The sequence below is a fragment of the Macrobrachium nipponense genome, chromosome 36, assembly GCF_015104395.2.
Source record: "Macrobrachium nipponense isolate FS-2020 chromosome 36, ASM1510439v2, whole genome shotgun sequence".
NCBI classification, from domain to species: Eukaryota; Metazoa; Arthropoda; class Malacostraca; order Decapoda; family Palaemonidae; genus Macrobrachium; species Macrobrachium nipponense.
In genome coordinates this window covers 46833730-46854415 of record NC_087220.1, presented here as the reverse complement: position 1 = coordinate 46854415, position 20686 = coordinate 46833730, and the positions used below count along the sequence as shown (strand labels likewise).

Sequence of the window (20686 nt, the reverse complement as noted above, 5' to 3'; positions counted from 1 at the left end):
AAAATATGAATAGAAAATGGGAATAGTTCCTGATATCCGTCCTCCCAGCGGCGGGAATGGGTACTACCACCATGGCCGCCCACTGCGTGTGCCGCGAATTTTTAAATTCTGTCGGACTTCAGAAAATACAGCTATATATATATCTGTCAGGTAAGTTTCATGAACAAAAACGAAAATCAAGTCAGGAGGTAGCAACAACGTATGTTGACACTACCGCGACAGAGAAAATCTGGTTCTAGAACGGTAATCGTTCCTATTCCTGCCACCCAGCGGCAGGGGCGGTAGATCACCTGACCTACCTGCAGCGTGTGCCGCGAAATTCGAATTTCTGTCGGGGACGACAGGAGTCTATAGCTAAAGTATATATCTGCTGGGTAAGTTCCATGTACAAAAAAGACTCATTCCATTCTCATCTCCCACCTAATGCTGCATACAAACCACTCTACTCTCAATCTTGATCTTAGAATAAATCAGACTTTACAGCACCAGTAGAAAGGGCTGAAAAGAAATCAAGACTCACCAGCACTAGTCGAGAGGGCTCTGGATCTTGGGGCAGCAGAGCTTGATGGCCCTCTCCAGCAGCGACGCCGGCGCCGCACCTGCGGGTGCTTGCTTTGCCTCCCATCTCTATACCTGGGCCATAATCGCCACCACCACCCACCTCCACACGCTCGAGCATCTCGCAGTCACAACTTAATCCTGTGAGGAGAAAGAATGCTCGTTACATTGTCATTATTTGGGAAAAACTCTCTATCGTGAGAGTATATATAATGATTCTAAGGGGTCCGCAATAATAAAAAAAATGTTGCGAGTCCGTGTATAATTTTTAAACTTTACAAAAAGCTTTCGAACCCTTCCCTGGTTTCGTCTTCAGTGGACCCCTTAGAATATTGTCATTACAGGCAGTCCATGGCTTATGACGGGTTCGGCTTACTATGTTCTGAGGTTACAACGCTTTTCAATTATATTTATCAGAAATTATTTCCAGGTTTACACGCGTGTTCCAGGGTTACGACGCCTACAACGCTCATCTGGCAGAAGAAATATGACTCCAAAAATGCAAAATAATCAATTATTTGAGGGTTTTTTTTTTTTTTTTTTTTTATAAAAAATGCAATAAGATCGCAGTTTACATAGTTTTTAAAACACCCAAAGCATTAAAAAGTAAGGTTATTCTTAGGATTTTGACAATGTTCTGGCTTACGATGATTTTTGGCTTACAACGCGTATCAAGAACAGAATCCCCGTTGTATCCCATGGACTGCCTGTATTATTATCCTACAGAAAATGAACCATATTCATAAGCAACAAGTTCAAAGAGGGCACTGACTTAATATTCCAGCTTCCAAAGAATATGTTCATTTAACATGCTATGTCATTATGAAATACTTTATTTTGTAATGATGAATTATGTAGATTATACATTATTTGCAAATGCCTTAGCTTCTCGCCAAATACTGACACACAATAAGAACCAATATTGGTTGATTAAGATGTCATCACATGGTGTTGGGTGGTGCACGTCTACATGCATCCAAGTTCACCTAAAGATTTCAGCACTACTAGAAAAGTTAATCTGAGATTGCAAACTTCTGTCAGAACATTGGAATAATCAACTAAATACAGAGTTATTTACAGTTTCTTTCCTGGATACAAGAAAATGAAAACTGTTGCCTGCACCTTTCCACAAACAACAGACAGTTGTTCTTTTTTTTTCTAAATACTGTACAGTGTACGTACTACTGTGAATCTGAGACAAAACTAATACATAAAACTACAAATATTCCTCGATCCAGCCTGTACTTTTTACAATAAATCTAATTAAAACCTGTTTTCCCTATACACTGAATCTCCAAATAAATATTTAATAAAAAAAAAAATTTATTACACAGAATTCTGAATCTCCAAATAAATATTTAATAAAAAAAAAATTTATTACACAGAATTCTAAGACACAAAAACCCAACAACAGTATAGACAGTATTTTAACATAATTATTCACTCTCGGCACAAGATATTAACTGATGTTCTGCTTTACCAACCTTGGCTAAATAACTTGAAAAAACATTACATAGTAAGACTGCAACACACAAAAACAACTTTCCTCCACAAGTTGACACACACAAGTTCCAGTATATACTTGGCTGAATTAATCTCTAAAACCACATTACTGGGAACATGAAAGGTTTCCCCTGCAAGTAAATGTCACCACTCAAGGTTTCTGCTAAAAATGCACAACGGTGAAATAATTAACGTGTTTACTATCAAGACAGCATATTTTAGCAAGAGATACTCTACTCTAAACTAATAACTGCTACATTCATTCCTCTTGTTCAGGGATTAAAACACCCCAATTTAGTCAAGACAATGTAACCAATGATATAAAAAAAAAATTAACAAATGACATTCACATTTTAATCACAGGTATTTATGATATACGGTACGTACTAATCATTAAATACATAAAATATTCTCTCTCTCTCTCCTCTCTCTCCTCTCTCTCTCTCTCTCTCTCTCTCTCAACTAATTTCAGTTAGCAAAACCAATAATAAAAAAAAAAAAAATTAACAAACGGCACTCACATTTTAATTACAGGTACTATTATGATATACAGTACATTCTAATTATATATACATGAAATTCTCTCTCTCCTCTCTCTCACAACTATTTCAGCATACAATAGGTAATAAACATGGCCAACAATATTTCAACTGAAGATGAGCACCTGATGCATAAACCCACAACACAAAAATTACCTCAAAAGCGGACCACCAGTACCATGGCAAAGGAAGAGGTAGATGGTCAGATATGAATTCACATATCCTGAATGGGGACCCAGCACTGGTTTTATTTTCCTCGTTAGTCCCTAGCAGCCATAGCTAGCATAACAGTGCTAACATTTTTAGATGTGCCATGACCTTAGTACTAGGTATATTAAACCTTCCCATGTAGGGATGTGTTAAAAGCTCTCTCGAGTTGTAAAATTAACGAACAATAGATAGAAACTTCATACTAATTACTTTTTTATACTAATTGACTTTTGAAATTATATTAATTTCTTTCAGGATTCAATATCCACCTGACCATAAAACCTTTAGTATATTTTTTTCTTTCATAAAAAACAAAAAATAATAAAACAATTGATCTAAATTGTAGTATATTTGAAAAATACTTTTCAAAGAACAGCCACTGCAATTCTTTAAAATTTTCAACATAGCTGCTACAACAACCCTAAAAAAATTTATAAATGTTTCATTATTCATAATAATAAGGTTTAAGTAAAACCTGCAATCATGGCCTTTTTACAAAATTATCTACATCATCTCAAATAAAAATACTGTACTACTGGCCTATTGTAATTCGCAATATAACATACTAATGTCATCACTAAAGACTGATTGGAAAACTCTAATAGGTAATGAATTTGCCTGTGTGGCATTTTTTTTTTTGGTAACTGGTAGGATTGCAGCATTCACACAACAAAATATAAACACTGTGCAGAATTGAACTTTCACAATTTAAATTAAGACATGTTTGTGACAGCATGGGTGCCCTTGCCTTCAAGTGCACAGTTGTGTTAAGTTATAGAAGGGGATAAATGGCCTGATATGAACCTCTGAACTCTTTCAACCAAGATATGAATCAACATTTGATGCAATTGGGGAGCACCGAGACCCCTTCAGACACAGCTGATAATGATGATAAAACAATGCATCGATACTTTTTTACCCCTTGTGTAACAACAGTCCACAGATAGTCAAATCCATGTTCAGTTTTGGCATCATTCTAAGCAACAGGGATGATGTACAGCACTGTACAGTACTGTACTCTTAACTATGAAAATCACTTATCTACAAAGCCACCAAAAAGACCCCCATATTACATCACTATCAAATTCATCGTGATCTTTGCAATAATGATCCACTGAATTTTTACAGTAAAAATTAAAAATTAACAAAAGCACAACATCAGCACTAACAACTCAATAAGGTAAAAACGATGTTGAAATGGAGCAGAGATGAACTGAGTAAGTTAACAGGAGGTCCATCCTCCTTGTTTTACCACTATTGATTATATCATTAAGTAGCCATGCAATATACTAACCCCTTTAACGGGCATCATTTAGCCTACTTATGAAAGGAACGACAACGAGATGTTATCTAACTCGAGAATTACAAAGTTCTAAAGTTATGATGAAAACAACGATAAATTACACCAAACAGAAAAAGTAAAATTTTCTATTTTTCAAAATATAAACATGCTCAACAGTTAACTTCATAAAAGTTGATTCAACTACTAAATTCAGAAATATACAAAGAAAACTTTCTAGGGAGATGTTAAAAACCTGTACTACATTAATTACAAGAAAATGATAAAGCAAAACTGATAAGAATAGATACAGACCAATATGAGATAAAAATAGAGATGAGCAATTATTGCCGACACATAAATAAACAGTCATCTTATCTTGTGATTCGCATTTTCTTAAGACAGTAATTACCTTTTAAAAAAATGAGTACCCAAGCAATAGTAGTTTATTTTCAGTCTTATTAGATTTAGAGAGCCAATATACTACTGTGATAAAACTACTATTTTGTTTCCCAAAATATCAACATACCCTCCTTTGCAACTGCCTTAAATTATCAACGCAACAATAAGCAAGCCACCCTTACAACTCAAATTGGCAGGTCCCTGACTTATGGACAACTCATTAGGAAGTGTATAGAGTAAGAGGACGACGGGAAAGGTTAACCACTCATTCGCTAAAGTCATCTTTTTGCCAATGAAGTCCAATACATTGGTCCTGAGTTGTAGATTTAGTACTTATCAAGATGCACCATAGCTAAAACTTTCAGTAAGCTCCAACAAATAAACCTACTTTACTACTTATTATTCAATTGTAACTATTCAACAGGGGCATCCATTTATAAGAAACAAATCAAGGCGCCAATAAACTGCTAAGCTGGCCGGCAAATACAGGAAAAGCCAAGCCAAATGATGAGCACAACTCCTAGCACACTTCCTTTCAAAAAGTTATTATTGTACACAGTTCCCATAATCTTGGAAAAGATGACAAGTCTCCCTGACATTAAAAGGGGAAGTAGAATGGAACTGACAAAATATAAACAGGATGAAAGACAAACATCGATTATCTTTGGAAAAAGTAAAGTCAAATAAGTCAAATTTGGAGGCAAGGATGGATAACTGCAGATCAAATGCTACTACCGAAGCAGTAATCAAAACTACAATATGTATATGTAAATGCATGGGAGAAACAATAAATCATTTTATGATCTAGCAATCCATTCAAGTGCTTTGACAAGTTGGACATTACCAACCATTTAAAACAAATAAGAAAAAATCAATAGATGGAACCCAGCACTTGATAATAAATTCAGTACAAAGTTAGAGCTATTGTCTACAATCCAACAAGAATAACAGAAACTACTGAAATTGAGGTTAAAGTACTATACACAGTAAGCAAAGAACTGTCTTTGAGCAAATGCTATGCAGTATACGACAGATAAGAGTCAAGGCCAAATGCACTGCAAATCTTCATTATTTGTTTATGACAATACTGCATAGGCTGGAAAAGGGAATAACAAAATTATAATAATACGTAATTAACTGTCATGGCTTTAAAACACCAAGAAATTCACAAAGATAAATTCTTATGTATTAACAGCCAAAAACAGAAGGAGAATGAAAGAACAGTTTGAATCTAAAGTAAAGAATGGCCTACATAATTTGGTATGGTATGACAGTGCAAGTAACTGGCAGGAAGACAACCAGAGGAAAGAAGCAAACCTCAAAAACAACCAGCGGCCTGGACGTAACGATAACGCATAAGAAAACATAAACGAAAGTAAATTATGCATGCCAGACCACAAGCCACAAGAATGAAGGTAAGAGTTTACTACATAACACCTGGTTACCCGAACAAAAAAACAAAAAAAAGGATACGGATCTTTCACAACAAAAATACTCATTAATAGACAATGCCTGAAATTCAGAGATGCTTCAATTTCCAATCAATTTCATGAGATTTTTGATCTCACTGGATCTTACATAGGCTAAGCATATTTCTTGTACAGTATTTAAATCGCTAATGTTCATCTACAACAGCCATCAAGGTTAGGTTCGGCCTGTTCTCAAGACGGGATATCTCATGCCTACCGTTGTCTCTCTACTCTGCATCCACTCCCAGTTTTTAGACTACCTATTTAATATCACGAGGCCTAGGTATATTCTTTATATTTTAATGGTTAACAAATTGTAAAAAATCTGGCATGCATTACACTTCATTTAATAAAACAATTTGTCTCCTCCTGTAAGCTCTAGGCCTTGTAGACTTACTAACATAATAAGGAGATTCTAAATTTAAAAGTGATTAGGATATGCAGTACCTTTAAGGAATGGGCTATTGATCAAAGGCAGTGGGGTAGGCCTATAAATCACATGGCAATAAAAACTGGCAATTCTCAATGGTTCCAGGCCTGAGGCCTACCTATATGAGTAAGTTGGGTAAGCTGACCCATGCACACATTTCAGGGAAGGTCCTAAATACATATTCTCTATGTTAAATAGTATTCTTGACAAAATATGACAAAACATTTTGGGTAGTAGGCCTAACCTACACATCTTTACGCTAAACGTTCTTAATGAAACATGGCAAAAACATTTGGGGTAGTAGGCCTAACCTACATATTCTTAACATTAAATGTTCTATGTAATAACCTTGACAAACATGGCAAAACATTTCGGGTCAGTAGGCCTAACCTACATAATCTTACAATTCACATTCTTGACGAAACATTCACCTACCTAACAACAGAACTAGGCCTGTAACAATGCTATGCCCAATAACAACAATCTGAGTGGAACTTAGAAAATGAATCCACGGACAGACATTACTGTTAACAAAGACACGTCATGAGGATAAGACAGGGGAGCCTAGGCCTAAGCAGATGGGGGATATACCTAGACCTAAGCAGAAGGATAAGGCAAGGCATAGCAACAGCTGATAACGGAGCTGTAACCTACGTCACGAGGATCTTAGTCATTTAAAACGGACGTAAGGACAATGACAATTTACAAGAGATAATTTCGACACTGTAGGCCTATTCAAAACGGATTTCGTATTCCTCGGAGAGAGGATCTTGTAATCCTGCAAAGGATTTTGTGGATAATAATCCCTTAGATCTACCAAAGGATTTTGTAGGTTACTCGCTTAAAGAAAGGATTTTGTACGTAATCCCTTTAAAGGAAAATGAGGTTAAAAATACTAATTGTTAGCGACATAGTAGGCCTAAAGAAATGAGGATTTCCTTTTAATAGCCAACCCCCTACTTAACCCATGGATCTGATTCGCACCTGAGGGGGATTTCGGGGGATTACAAGGGGATTTTTTCTTTTTTACCCTAGAGGATTATACAAATCCGAGAGAGAGAGAGAGAGAGAGAGAGAGAGAGAGAGACTAAGGAACGTAGTTAAAAGAAAAAAAACAACTGAAATCCGCAAACGGATTTATAACTCACCTGTGGGAGGATTTCGGGGGGGATTCGGGCGATTTCCTTCCCGCGGGGCGTCACCACCAGGATTCGCGAATCACCACAAGTAAAAAAAAAACACAAAACAAATCCGCTTAAAGTAAAAAAAAAAATAAACAAAAAACAACTTCTACATCATAAACATGGCGAACCCAAACACCACCACACAAGAGACACGACGAAGGGAGGAGGATATTATTCCTCTCTCTCTCTCTCTCCACGTTGAAGCCGCCCTTCGAATCGGCGAGATCCGCCGCCAGTCACAGCGACTTCCGAGGGTACGAAGCGCCCTCGTGCCCCCCGAGAACAAAGGGCTTAATAAGCGAGTCCGACGACGGCCGAGGTCTCCTCCTGCTGCTGCTGCTGTTGCTGCTGCTGCGGGGATTTCCGAGCGCGAAAAAAAAAAACAAATGAACGTACTGAGGTTGACTTCCATTGATGATTCCTCTCTCTCTCTCTCTCTCTCTCTCTCTCTCTCTCTCTCTCTCTCTCTGGCTCGCATTCCTCGGGAACGTAAACAAACCCAAACCCAAACCCCATTCTCCTCCACAGGTAATGGTAGTAAACCAGGTGGGTAAGGTTGATCCCAGTCATTTTATCTGTCAAAGTGAGGTTTATTGTTTTAGCTCTCTCTCTCTCTCTCTCTCTCTCTCTCTCTCTCTCTCTCTCTCTCTCTCTCTCTCTCTGCATTCCTCGGGAACGTAAACAAACCCAAACCTAAACCTCATTTTCCTCCGCAGGTAATGGTAGGTACACCAGATGTTTACGGTTGAACCCCAGTTTTATTATCTGTCAAAATGAGGTTTATTGTTGTGGTTTTCTCTCTCTCTCTCTCTCTCTCTCTCTCTCTCTCTCTCTCTCTCTATATATATATATATATATATATATATATATATATATATATATATATATCCTCGGGAACGTCAAACAAACCCAAACCCAAACCCCATTTCTCCACAAAGGTAACGAGGTAACCACAGTCGTTTTATCTGTAAAGATGAGGTTTATTGTTGTGGTTTACTCTCTCTCTCTCTCTCTCTCTCTCTCTCTCCGCATTCCTCCGGAACATAAACAAAACCCAAACCCAAACCCCATTCTCCTCCACAGGTAATGATAGGTAAACCAGGTGGGTATCGTTGAACCCCAGTCATTTTATCTGTCAAAATAAGGTTTAGGCATTGTTGTGGCTCTCTCTCTCTCTCTCTCTCTCTCTCTCTCTCTCTCTCTCTCTCTCTCTCTCTCTCTCTCTCTCTCTCTCTCGCATTCCTCGGAACGTAAACAAACCACAGTGTCTCCTCCGCAGGTAATGATAACCCAGGTAAACCTCACTTATTTTATGTGTCAAAATGAGGTTTATTATTGTGATTTTCTCGTTCACACTCACTCTCATGCACTCATTCATTCCCTCGCATTCCTCAGGAACAAAAAGCAAACCCTCTGATCTGTATACAGGTAATGAGGCCAACCCCTCACGTTTCACCAGTCAAAATGGGGTTCGAGGTTGTAGTTATCAAGTGTTAGGGGTCCTGTCCACCCTTTAGTACGTTATAACTCGCTCGCTAGCATTCCTCGAAACGTAAATAAACCCCAATCTCCTCCACAGGTAATGAGGCCAACCTCATTCATTTAGAGCTGTCAAAATGAGGTTTTGCCTTGGGGTTTTCAAGTGTGAGGAGTCCTTCTCATTCTCACTGCATTCTTTGGGGACATGTACCTGTGATCTCCACACAGGTAATGAGGCCAACCCCCTTGCATTTTACCTGCCAAAGTGAGGTTTTGGCATTGGGTTTTGAAGTGTGAGGAGTCCTCCACTCTCGCTATTCACACGAGTTTGTATGCACTTCAAAAAGTTACAGCCTAACCTACCACCTGTAACTTCCTCCTGCCCTTGGGATGAAGCCATCTCTTACTTTAAGTCACCTCACCAAGGACACAATTATAAAATGGCACTGCAAGTGTTCTCAGCAGAATATCAATTGGCAATTTGCAAATGGGTCTGTGCAGGTTTCTGACCCAATGAAGTAGGCTAGCCTATGCATCTGTTGCTAAATGTAGAGCCCCTACTACGTACTATAAAATATAACAGGAAGCCATTCATTAATGAGTGGAACTATAGCTGGTTCACTTAAGGTAGATTCTTGGATGAGCCCTATTCTCACGAGACGTTTGTTTGGCGGCCGCTGATGGATGGCTGGTACCGGGAGGTAGGCAGCTCCCAGCCAATCAGCGGCCGCCAAACTAACGTCTCGTGAGAATAGGGCTCATCCAAGAATCTACCTTAAGTGAACCAGTTATAGTGCATATTTTTGTCATTGTAATTGTTTATAAAAGTAACATTTGTCTTGCGTTTTCTTTTGTTGACAAGGTGTGTACAAAAGATTATACGTACACTGTCCCACCCAAATTTTATGCCACTAATTCCTCCTATGTATTGTATGTACATATTTTTTCAATATTTAAATCTTCCACCTTTAAGCCATTAGAATTCAGTCCCTGATGAATGGCTTCTTACTATCAGTGTAAAGTGGGATCAATTGGATAATAATCTGTATTTTATTTTGACAATTTGCAACCAAATTTTTTCTGAAGGATTTTGTTGTAGACTTTTTTAATAGGACATTTTTGAATCACTTAAACTTGTATTCTTGCTTATTGTTTTAAATGGCCATGTATGAGAACATCATGCTTCAGGAATTCTTTAACCTCACAAAATGGTGCATATGTACTGTAATTAGTAGGATGCACTGTAAAATGTTGGTGGTAAATTCATAAACCTTTTTATTAGGTGAGGTGATTGTACAGTATTAGAAAAACAACAATCACATGTTAAAGTTTTCTTAAGTATTATGAATGTTTTTTGCAATGTGCCAGTTATTTTTAAATATTGTCAGTAAATCAGTTATAGTATGTACATGCTTTCTTCATTTCATAAAGTACCCTATGGAAATGTCTTCATCTTGAAATAGATCATGCAGTGCCCTTGTTATGTGAATTCAGTTTTAAATTTATCATTTCAGAGTTGATATGAAAAGTGGGACGCCTATTTCTACATCTGTAAGTTTAGCCTCCCTATAATTAGTGAGTGAAGTTCTGGGCTATTTCTTATTTAACATTTGATGGGCAACAGATTGCGTCTTCTGCAGCCATGGCTCCTATAGCGGTGAGTGAATATAATGTTGGTAATCTAGAGAGAATGTATTAATTTGTTCTTAATAGATTTTGGCTGATGAATGATTGTGTGTGTACTACTGTATGTTTCACCTAGAGGGGAAATGATGAACTATATAATACTTTGTGAACAAGACTCATTTACAATTTGAAAGATAAGGTGAAAAGCATTTTGTGGAGGCATGAATTAAATTGGAATTGTGGTTAATTGCAGGATTCTGTTCCTGGCAGTTTCATATATAGTACAAGGTTTGAAATGCAACATTCCGTAAAACTGAAATAGTACATATATTAAATTGCTCTACAGTGGATCCCCCATATTCACAGGGGATGCGTACAAGACCCCCCCACCCCACACGAGTAGCTAGAATATGCAATACTTAGAAACCACCATAAAAATGCTTAAAACTGCCTATTTTCTTAGATCTCAAAGTCAACACACTAAAAATACTTATACCTGGTATTTTAAATAGTTTTATCACAAAAAAGTACATTTAATCATGACATTTATATGAAAATCTGTAATTTGTGGATATTTCTCATTGAAAAATATTGCAAATACGCTAATACTGTGGCTCCTCTGTACTCTTTTATTAAAAGATTCATTGTTTTACAGAAAGAAGCAGAACCCCGAGAAAAGGAACAAAGTAATACCATCATCTTCGATGAATCCAAAGGGGAAATCTTTAAACTTAGTGATGGATTCAAGGTGTTACACAAGAAACTCAAGACCCAGTGGAAGATTGTCAGGTAAGATGTTATTTAATCTGAAGTAGTTTTTTTTAGAGTGAGGGATTTGTCATATGTTAGATTTTTATGTGCACAGCCCTTCCAGAAATATAAGGGATTGAAATTTTATACCTGTCATTTTCACTCCGTTCTATTTATTATTCTATCATTAACTCCTAGAGTACAAGTTAGGTGTCACAGAAGGCATACCAGACAAGGTATTCAGGTTCTTGTGAAAGCACCATATATTTAAAGGAATGCATTTCTTTAATTATCACGTCCACATTAGTGAAGATTAGTGTGAAAACTAATTTTTTTAATCGTCTTAAAGCGTTACGGACAAAAGCAACTTATGACCACCCCTGGTTTGCTTTTGTTTTCAACCCCCAAATTAAATCCCACACAATTATACTGTTCCCCATTATTGCAGTAAAGTCAAGCTTTATATGTACATAAATGCAAAGGAGCAATTTTTTGCACTTTATGCACTAAAATGTGTAATATGCTTACTAAAGAGAGTTTTGTTGTGTTGTCTGTCGCCAACAGAAAGTTTGTGCTGAAAACTTTTACAGGTAAAGGGTGATATGCCTCAAATGAGCCATTGCTTGATTTCAGACTCACAGCATTTAGTAGTCACTCTTTTTCAATTTTCTTTGAAAATTTGTCTCTGTAGTAGTTCAGAATCTTGAGGGCAACAATGATGTCATGAAATTCAGACCTCAAAGACCTTACCTGCTAATTCAGTGACCGCTCTAATTTAGAAGTCAACTAATACAAATAGGAAACAAAGCTTTTTGTTCATGAATCTTACCTGCCAGATATATATATAGCTGTATTCTCCGAAGTCCGACAGAATTTCAAAAAACTCCCGGCACACGCAGTGGGTCGGCCAGGTGGTAGTACCAATTCCCGCCGCTGGGAGGCGGGCGTAAGGAACCATTCCCATTTTCTGGCAGATATTTTCTGTCGCCGGTGCAGGCAACAAGTGTTTTCTGCACCTCCGTCATTGGATTTTGGAACTCTTTTGGTCACTTGAGTATCCCGATTGATTTTTGGTTATTTGATTAGGATCGGTGGTTAGGCATACGCTAATTGTGGATTGTTTTTTATTTTGGCTTGATTTTTCCTTAAACTTACGATGTCTGGATCTAGTTCGACTAGGCCAGAGTATGTTGTGGAAGAAGAATGCAAGGTTAGGCTACCGAAAACTTCGGTAGACCCTCATACAGTGTGCGCGAATTGTAGGAAAACATGTTTGTATGTTTGATGAGCGCTGCAACGAGTGTGAAAATATGTCTGATTCTGCGTGGAAGGCTTATGAATCATAGGTACGTAAACTAGAACGTGATAGTGTAAGGAGGTCTTCCTCCAGGCGTGTAACACAAGTTACCCGTCCAGTAGAATTTATCCCTCCAAAGACCTGTGATGCCTTCGGGCCCTACAATAGTGTCTTTGGAGGGTAATACCCTATCTGTGATTCTTAAATCTCTGCGTAGCCTGGAATCATGTTTGCATTGGAAAGTTATAGTAGTGTAGTGAAGAATAGTGATAATGCCATGAGTGTTCATTCTATCGCGTAAGCGTATAATTTCTCATTGACAAAACACTACCGCGTGATGGCTCTCCCTACCTCGGTGAGGCAGAATGTAGTAGGGAGGTAGCTGTCCAAGTGTCTAAAATACTCTATCGTTTGTTCATAAAACTTACCAGTCAGATATATGTATATATATATCTGCCGGTAAAGGTGAACAAGCGATGTTGTATCATAGTAATATTATTTTTGCCCTTACGTCATATTACTATCAAACTGTTGTATGGTTCAAGTTATATACTCATACCATAGTTACTCTACGGAGGACAACCGAGAGTACGATTATTCTTATTACATTTAATCGGTTCTCCCTGCAACTATTCAGGGGTTGCCGGTTTCCCTATTTTTAAACATTTAAGGTATTGTTATGACAATACCAAGTTAGCCTTTTATATTTAGCAAATTCAGTTTCGCTTAAATATACTAGTTTTGATGGATTTTGGTTTCTGCTCTATAATGATAGTAAACCTATTCATTCGTAGAATGGTGTAGGTGGCAACTCAGGCAGAGCAGTGCGAGAACGACGAACGTTCTCAGAGTCTGCTGTCACTAATGCGTAATGCCAGTGCTCAGTTCCATCTGATTGTCTGCTATGCGCAGTAGGTTACGTCTCTCTCTCCTGCGGGATTGACGGACTAACCGTATTTCTACCCTACAATCACGGCCTTAGCCTCGGGTTGAAGGGGAATTCTAGCATACATGGCTGAACATCTTCACTTTGCGAGAATTTTTTCATAAAAAAAAAAAAAAAAAAAAAAAAAAAAAAAAAAACAAAAAAAAAAAAAAAAAAAAAAAATTATATATATTTGTGTATGTAGTATGTGTATATATATATAGTGTGTATATGTATATATATATATGTATATATATATATATATATATATATATATGGTTAGGATATATGTATAAATGTATGTATGTATATATATATGTATTAGACCTTTTTCGGTTCTGTTTACCGCATGGTAACAGAATTCTGTCCGAGGTCTAACGCGGCATAACACACATGATTTCCCTCGAAACAAGAATGATGTGCAAGAGATGCAGTCAATTAGTTCGCCGAGACGTCCCTTGCTCGATTATGAAGGGGACTCCTTCCGCTGCCAAATACGACAGCGCCGAGCGCGACGCTCGGCAGGACGCTTGGATGGACGCACAAACGAATAATGCTTCTTCAGACATTCGCCGAGAATCAGAGAATAGTAATGGATCTCAGGAAGGAGACTTTTAGGAAGAAACAATGAACAATCTTCTACAGTGTCTTCAAATTACTCCTGTTTAAGTGAAACGCAGCCTTATTAGGGAAGGAAACATGCTCGGTGAGGGAATGAATGAATTGCAGGGGACCCATTTCCTCGCTGGAGAAGTTTGTTTTCCCTGAATCAGGACGGAAATTCACACCTCTCCAGTTTTTCCTGCAGAAAAACTGCGAATAGCATAGATGATCTAGAGAAAGGATGTCTGAACATCTCTCTAGTCAAGATTCGTCTATAGGTGATGTCATGGATCATAATCTCATAGAATTTTGAATCTTGAAAGATACTTTAGTCTTCAGAGACGTCCTCCCCGCGCAGGAGTTGGAAACTCTCGGAGGGTCCGCTCCTCTAGGAGAACGAAGACGATATAGGTCGCACAGGCGGGCCGTCGTTCTTTGAGTTCCTCGGAGGGGGACGCTTTCGTCAGTTAGCTCCTTAGCTTTGCATCGTCTCCTGGGCAATTGGAAGGACTTTCTGCAGGTAAAGAGAGCTGAGATGAGTGTATGATGTAGGGTCCAGGGAGGGGGACGTTCAGTCCTCTCTCTTTTCTACTGTGTTGCGATCTTCCACCGGAGAGGACGGCGTCCCGCCTGAGTACTGCCTTCTTGAGCGCTTCCGCGTAGCTCCTAAGATATATCCTTGGCCGGTCCATGTAGGCAGAAGGCAGGAGGGCTTCCCTCGCCCATCGTCTTCTCAAAGGATTCAGCCTTTTGCACTTGAGAAGGAATGTTCTCCATCAAAAGGAGGATTGTGTCTTTGCAAACAACAACTTGTTTTGTTGATTGCAGTGAGAAAGGCAAAAGCCCATGTGAGAGAAGGAATGCTAGGCTGCCAATCAAGAGTACAGGCAGTCCTTCTCCTTCTCCTCGTTCCGCTCTTTCGACCAGTTGCCTTTGCTCTCTAGTTTTCATGCAGCTCTCCAGAGGTTGTCTAGAGAGCACAGTTACATCTCTTCCCGAACGTGTGTCAGTGAGAAGAAGAAGAGGTCTTGGTCGATGGCTTTGAGCCCTCTTTTGAAGAAATGTTTCAGCCTGCATGGCCCCTCAGTCTCCTCCTTCGCAATGTTATCTTCGTCAGACGACTGGCTCATTCAGCCTCCACTCAAAAGCGGGTCTGAGGATTTTCAAACAACTTAATCGTTGGTGAAGTCCCTGGAAATACTGGGGAATTTCGAAAAGTCACATCTGATCCCCAACCCAATCCATCGTTGTATCTGGGGATTCAGAGGATTCAGTGGCCTTTTCGGAGCTTTTCCGTCCCAGGGACGTTCACGCAGCAAGGCTTAGACAAAGTGTTAGCATTCTAAGAACGATCCGTGCTCGGTGAGGGAATGGATGAGTCTAACTGGGGACATTTCCTCGATGGAGAAGTTTGTTTCCTTGGGGAGACTGCACCTCAGACCGGTACATTTTTTCTCAAAGTACAATTGGAAAAAAAAACCAAGAATATTACACATGATCTTGGAATTCAGGAGAGGTAAAACATCACTTGGAAATGTTGGCTAGATCCAGTGTGAGCTGGCGGAGGCGTGTCTCTCAAGCTTCAGAGCCACGACCTAGTGTTGTTTCTCCGACGCATCCACCACGGGATAGGAGCATCATTAGGGGGAAAGAAGTGGCAGGCACCTGGAGAGGGGAACAGGTGTGCCCTGGCACATAAACCTAAAGGAAATGGTAGCCATCTTTAGCTCTCCAGTTTTCCAAAAGAAAAAAGTCTCTCGTCGAATAGTCCAAGTCACTCAGACAACACCACAGTCTCTGGCGTACTGAGAAGTAGGGAGGAACACAGTCTCAGGTCTCTTTTTGCTCTGGCAAAGGAGGATCTTGCTGTGGGCAAGGGGACTGGACGTCATGATCATTACGAAGTTTGTAGACATGATTCGAGGAATGTCCTCTGGAGATCTCCGCAGCAGACGATTTGGGTCAACTTCTGCCAACCGAGTAGACCTCTGCTTGGAGGTATGCCAAGAGCTGTGGGGGTTATGGGGACGTCGCCGTGGATATCTTTGCGCGCCAGAACGAAGAGGCTTCACTGTACTGATCCCCAAGTACTCGACCCAGACTGCATGACGATTAGAACACACTTCTCTGGGATGGACGGGGATGGACCTGTTACGCCTTTCCCCAGTTCCAAGATCTGGGGGAAGTCATGAGGAAAGTTTGCGGTGTCGGAAAGGGACGAGAAGACTTTGTTCGCCCCGTCTGCCTGCGAGGAGAGTGGTCACCAGAAGGTTCATGGCCTTGCAGTAGACTTCCGAGGACGCTTCAGTAAGGACAGATCTACTCAGACAGCCCCACTTCGAGAGGTACACAGAAGCCTCTTCGCCTCTGAGTCTGACTGCATTCAGACTATCAAAAAGTGGCAAGAGCGAGAGGCTCTATTAAGGTCAATGGCGAAAGCTATCGCCAGTGCAAGAAGAGCGTTTTCCAACGCACAGTTGTTAGAGTGCTACAACGAAGTGGATATCTTAGGGAGTTGGTGCAAGAAGAAACGGCATTTCCTCCAACCACGACCTAAGTGAGCCAGATGCTGACATCCTTTTCGAGAAGGGATCCTAAAACTTGCAGTCTCTACAAATCCAAGGGTTATAAGAGGGCGTTTTAGTTGTCTTTAGGCACAGAGTGGATTGGCGGACAACAGAGACATTCACGATCTTGAGATCTTTCGAAACGATGAAGGTTGCAACACCAAGTTGCCGTCTTGGAACTTGGAGTAGTTCTGAGTTCCTCATGTCCAGTCCGTTGAACCTATGCATGAGTGCGAGCTTTTAGGAATTCTTCTTGGTTCCATAACAATATGTCATAAAGGACATATGAGCTGTCACTTAGGGAGAGGCAATTCTGTTTGACCTCCGTTACACGAAGGATGTCAATTCAACCTACAAGCGGTCCTTCTCTCTTGGTTGTTCGTGTCTGAGGATACGTTGCTGGGATAGGAGCCGACACTGATCCTTAACTAGTGAGTTAATTTTTAGTTTTAACTCTTTTAAAATAAGCGCTAACCCTGTGTTAGGATCAGGGATCGGCTCGGTGTTGTGCTCTTAATTATGCTAATAGGCTAGGTATATGGTCATATGAGTGGATTAGCCAACCATTGACCAAATGCCAGTTAGGCTTTGCCGAGTAAGTGGATAAGAAAAAAAAAAACAAACAAAAAAAACCCCCCCCCCCCCCCATCACGCAAACCCACAAGAAACTCTTAACCATAGGTCACATCCTCGATGAGGCTCTTGAGACGAAGCAGATCCTAAGCAATAGCTAGGGGAAGTCAACCCTCCGTCTGAAAAGATAGAACCAAGTTTATAAGAGGTCTCTGCATAAACTTGTGGTGTTGGTCAGGAAGCCAAGGTTACCAGTGTCAAAAGAAGGCTTGGCTTTTTTCTTGGGGGGCACCATCAAGGAGTGCATTCATCTGTCAAGACAGTGATATGGAAAGTGTTGAAGGTGAATGCGCATGGACTGAGGGCCTATTGCTACGTCGGTAGCATGCCAAAAGAACATGGCACCCAAAGACATCTTGAATGCCACATTTTTGGCGTAGTAATTCAGTGTTTGGCCTTCTCACTACCTTCGGGAGGTGAGGATTACATACGAGAACTGCCTACTCTTTGGGCCCAATGTCGCAGCGACAATATATGGGGACAGAGCCAGAGAGTAGCAATCTTCTATCTTTTAGAAAAATAAATGTTAGTTTGGACTTTTTATTGACTATTTCTTTTTATTTTTATTATGTTTATGTGGTGTTTAGTTTTTTGGGTGGTATTGGGTAGCGCCTAGGCGGCCCTTCCCTCCAATAGCCTTGGTTTTACGAAGTTTAACCAGATAGGCTAGGTCAGGTGGTAATGTTTTTGCTCGCCTCAGAGTAGGGGAAAAGGTTTTTGTCACAGTGTGGTTCACGCCCCAATTGACAAATCATCTGGAGAGCACCAGCTACATAGCGTCACGTCCTTGCTGGCAACCTCCAGATGACGCATTAACAGCATGCGGGTCAAAACAACACCTATAATTATCTGTCACATTGTGGTCACGCTCCCGTGACAGTTTAATTAGAGCGCACCAGATACACAGGTCACGTCCTTGCTGGCACCTCTAGAATTGCAGTACCCGAAAGTGGAGGTCTATAATATAGGATCTAGTTGCATTGTGGTCACGCCCCGTTACAGATCCTTCTAGAATCAACAGCTTCACAGGTCACTAACCTAGATGGAGTATCTAGTAAAGCAGATGCAAGTACTTGGGTGCGGTACTCACGAAGTCAGCTATGCTAACAGGTAAGGAACCAAAATTCAACAACTATTGAAATTGTTCCCAAATCGAATCTGTCTCCCCCCTTCCTCAAAAGGGGGATCAGGCTATAGATATATCTGGCAGGTAGATTCATGAACGAAATGATATTGTTAGATACAATAAAATTTTGTCTACTTTACTGGCAGATATATATAATCAAGTGCCCACCCACCTCCCCCTCAGGAGACAGTGGCACAGAAAATCTGACAGAAAAATGGGGAATGGTTCCTTACGCCCGCCTCCCAGCGGGGGAATGGGGTATCCCACCTGGGGACGACAATGCGTTTCTGGGTGCCGGAGTTTTTGAAATTCTGTCGGACTTCGGAGAATACAGCTATATATATATCTGCACAGGTAAGTATGAACAACTTTATTGTATCATAACAATATCATTTTTGTTATCATCATTTTTCAGGCAGTATAGAGGGTTTGTGTATGCTGCATAAAAACAAATTTATTTAATATTGCAGTAACCGGGATGACCTGAACAAAGAGACCCTGGGTCAGGCACGAGCTGTCGTGATTGCCTGTCCACATCAGAAATTACAGTAAGGAACAGTTTTTCTAGTTTGCGGAGTTTGTTGATGAAGGAGGGAAGACTGTGGTTCAGGCAGAGAGGAGGTGAAAAAAAGGCCAAAACACAAACATAAAATTTCCTTCTTGAAGAAATATGGTATTTCGATCAATCAATGGTGAGTTTTGAAAATCAAATATTCCTAACATCATCACAGTGTGATCACTGGATGTACCTTACTGGGTTATTGCATGTAAAAAGAAAAAGGAAATTGGTGGGTACTTAGGGTTGTTCATTGTTCTGCAGGTATTGGCCATATTAAAGTGTATGAGCCACCTCTGCTTTCATCAATAAATGTTCTCTATGAAATAATTAAGCAGAACTGTGGTGTAGTGTGATTTTCCATTTTTTTCTTTTCTGTTATATTGTTGTATGGATATATTTATGGAGCAGTTTGACAAAACTATATTCAATTGATTGGATCTTTAGTTCATACCTTTAATTTATGTGTATTTCAGAGGTTTTACCTGTCTACAAATGAGATGAAATTGTAGCGTAAGCCAATCATTTTAGTATGAGCCTATTTTTCTGTGCATCGAAAAACCTTTCGTGTTTAGTTAGACTTTTCTTTCATACAGATTCAGTGGTACGCACTTGCTACAACAAGTATTCCCACCCCAAGGAGGGGCCTCTTACCAATGGCATCCTGAATCGCGCCATCCTTGAAGCATCTGGCAAAAATATTCTGGATCATAATGATGAGACAATTACCAATGGTCTGTAGTGATTTAGTCAACCATATAAGAACTGCTTGTTCTAGTGTATTCGTGTCTCACCATAGCCCATTTAGTTATATGATTTGATGTAATCTATTTATTTGAACTCAACGGGGTTAACCGCATTCATTTCAGTATAGTAGTACTGTATGTCAATTTACAATTTATGAAAATCAAATATGCAGTATCCCCTCTCAGAGCTGTGATTCTCTCCATCTTCCTGACAGGTCCATGTCCTTTATATATCCATTTGGTTCTACTCTAACGTTGCAAGGCCAGCTGTAGACCTGTCTTGTCCACAGGCAGCATATAATATCCTTTAAACAGCCCGTAAGTATAAGTTATGGTACAGTTAAAGTGTTTTGTTGTATCATAAATTTTTAATTATAGTGAAAAATCTAAAAGATTTGTGAACTGTATCAGTATTGCACCCCATATACATGTACATATATATGCAAATACTTAGAAGGTGTAAGGAAAACTGATAATGAAAGTGGCCAAGATTTTAGGTCATGATTACCTAAGCAATGTTCCAAGTGTTCAATACTAAGTCAGGACATTATATATTGTAAGCCCAGTACTAATGCCTTGAGAAATGAGTCTGGATTATAGGGGGTTTATATCTGCCAATAACTGTATATGTACTAGCATAGTAAATAGTAATTTGTTCAGGAAACTTACCTGTCAGATATAATATAGCTGTATTCTCTGAAGTCGACAGAATTTCTAAAACTCGACACACGTAGTGGTAGTTTAGGGTGGTTAGTACCCATTCCCGCCCTGGGAGGCGGGTATCAGGAACCATTACCATTTTCT

General features: G+C 39.6%; 1 protein-coding gene and 2 long non-coding RNA genes across 11 annotated transcripts in view; 1 reads left to right on the top strand and 2 right to left on the bottom strand.

Annotated features, from left to right (window-relative positions):
- The window catches only part of LOC135203318 (uncharacterized), a 28240-nt gene extending 20304 nt beyond the window's left edge, over positions 1-7936 (bottom strand). The window contains exons 1-2 of the long non-coding RNA XR_010311924.1: positions 7539-7936; positions 521-699 (exon numbers count right to left, since the gene is read on the bottom strand). This is a non-coding gene — a long non-coding RNA (uncharacterized LOC135203318). The remainder of the gene's footprint in view (positions 1-520; positions 700-7538) is intronic.
- LOC135203319 (uncharacterized) overlaps positions 1-20686 on the bottom strand; it is a 319432-nt gene that overhangs the window by 242225 nt on the left and 56521 nt on the right. The window lies entirely within an intron of this gene.
- Positions 8050-19124, top strand: LOC135203316 (uncharacterized). 9 transcript variants are annotated; one of them, XR_010311919.1, is made up of 4 exons: positions 8050-8120; positions 10568-10710; positions 11335-11468; positions 19051-19124. It is a non-coding gene; the product is annotated as an uncharacterized LOC135203316 (long non-coding RNA). The 9 variants fall into 9 exon arrangements; XR_010311920.1 differs by having other exon boundaries at positions 8065-8102; XR_010311922.1 differs by lacking the exon at positions 8050-8120 and adding an exon at positions 8628-8657.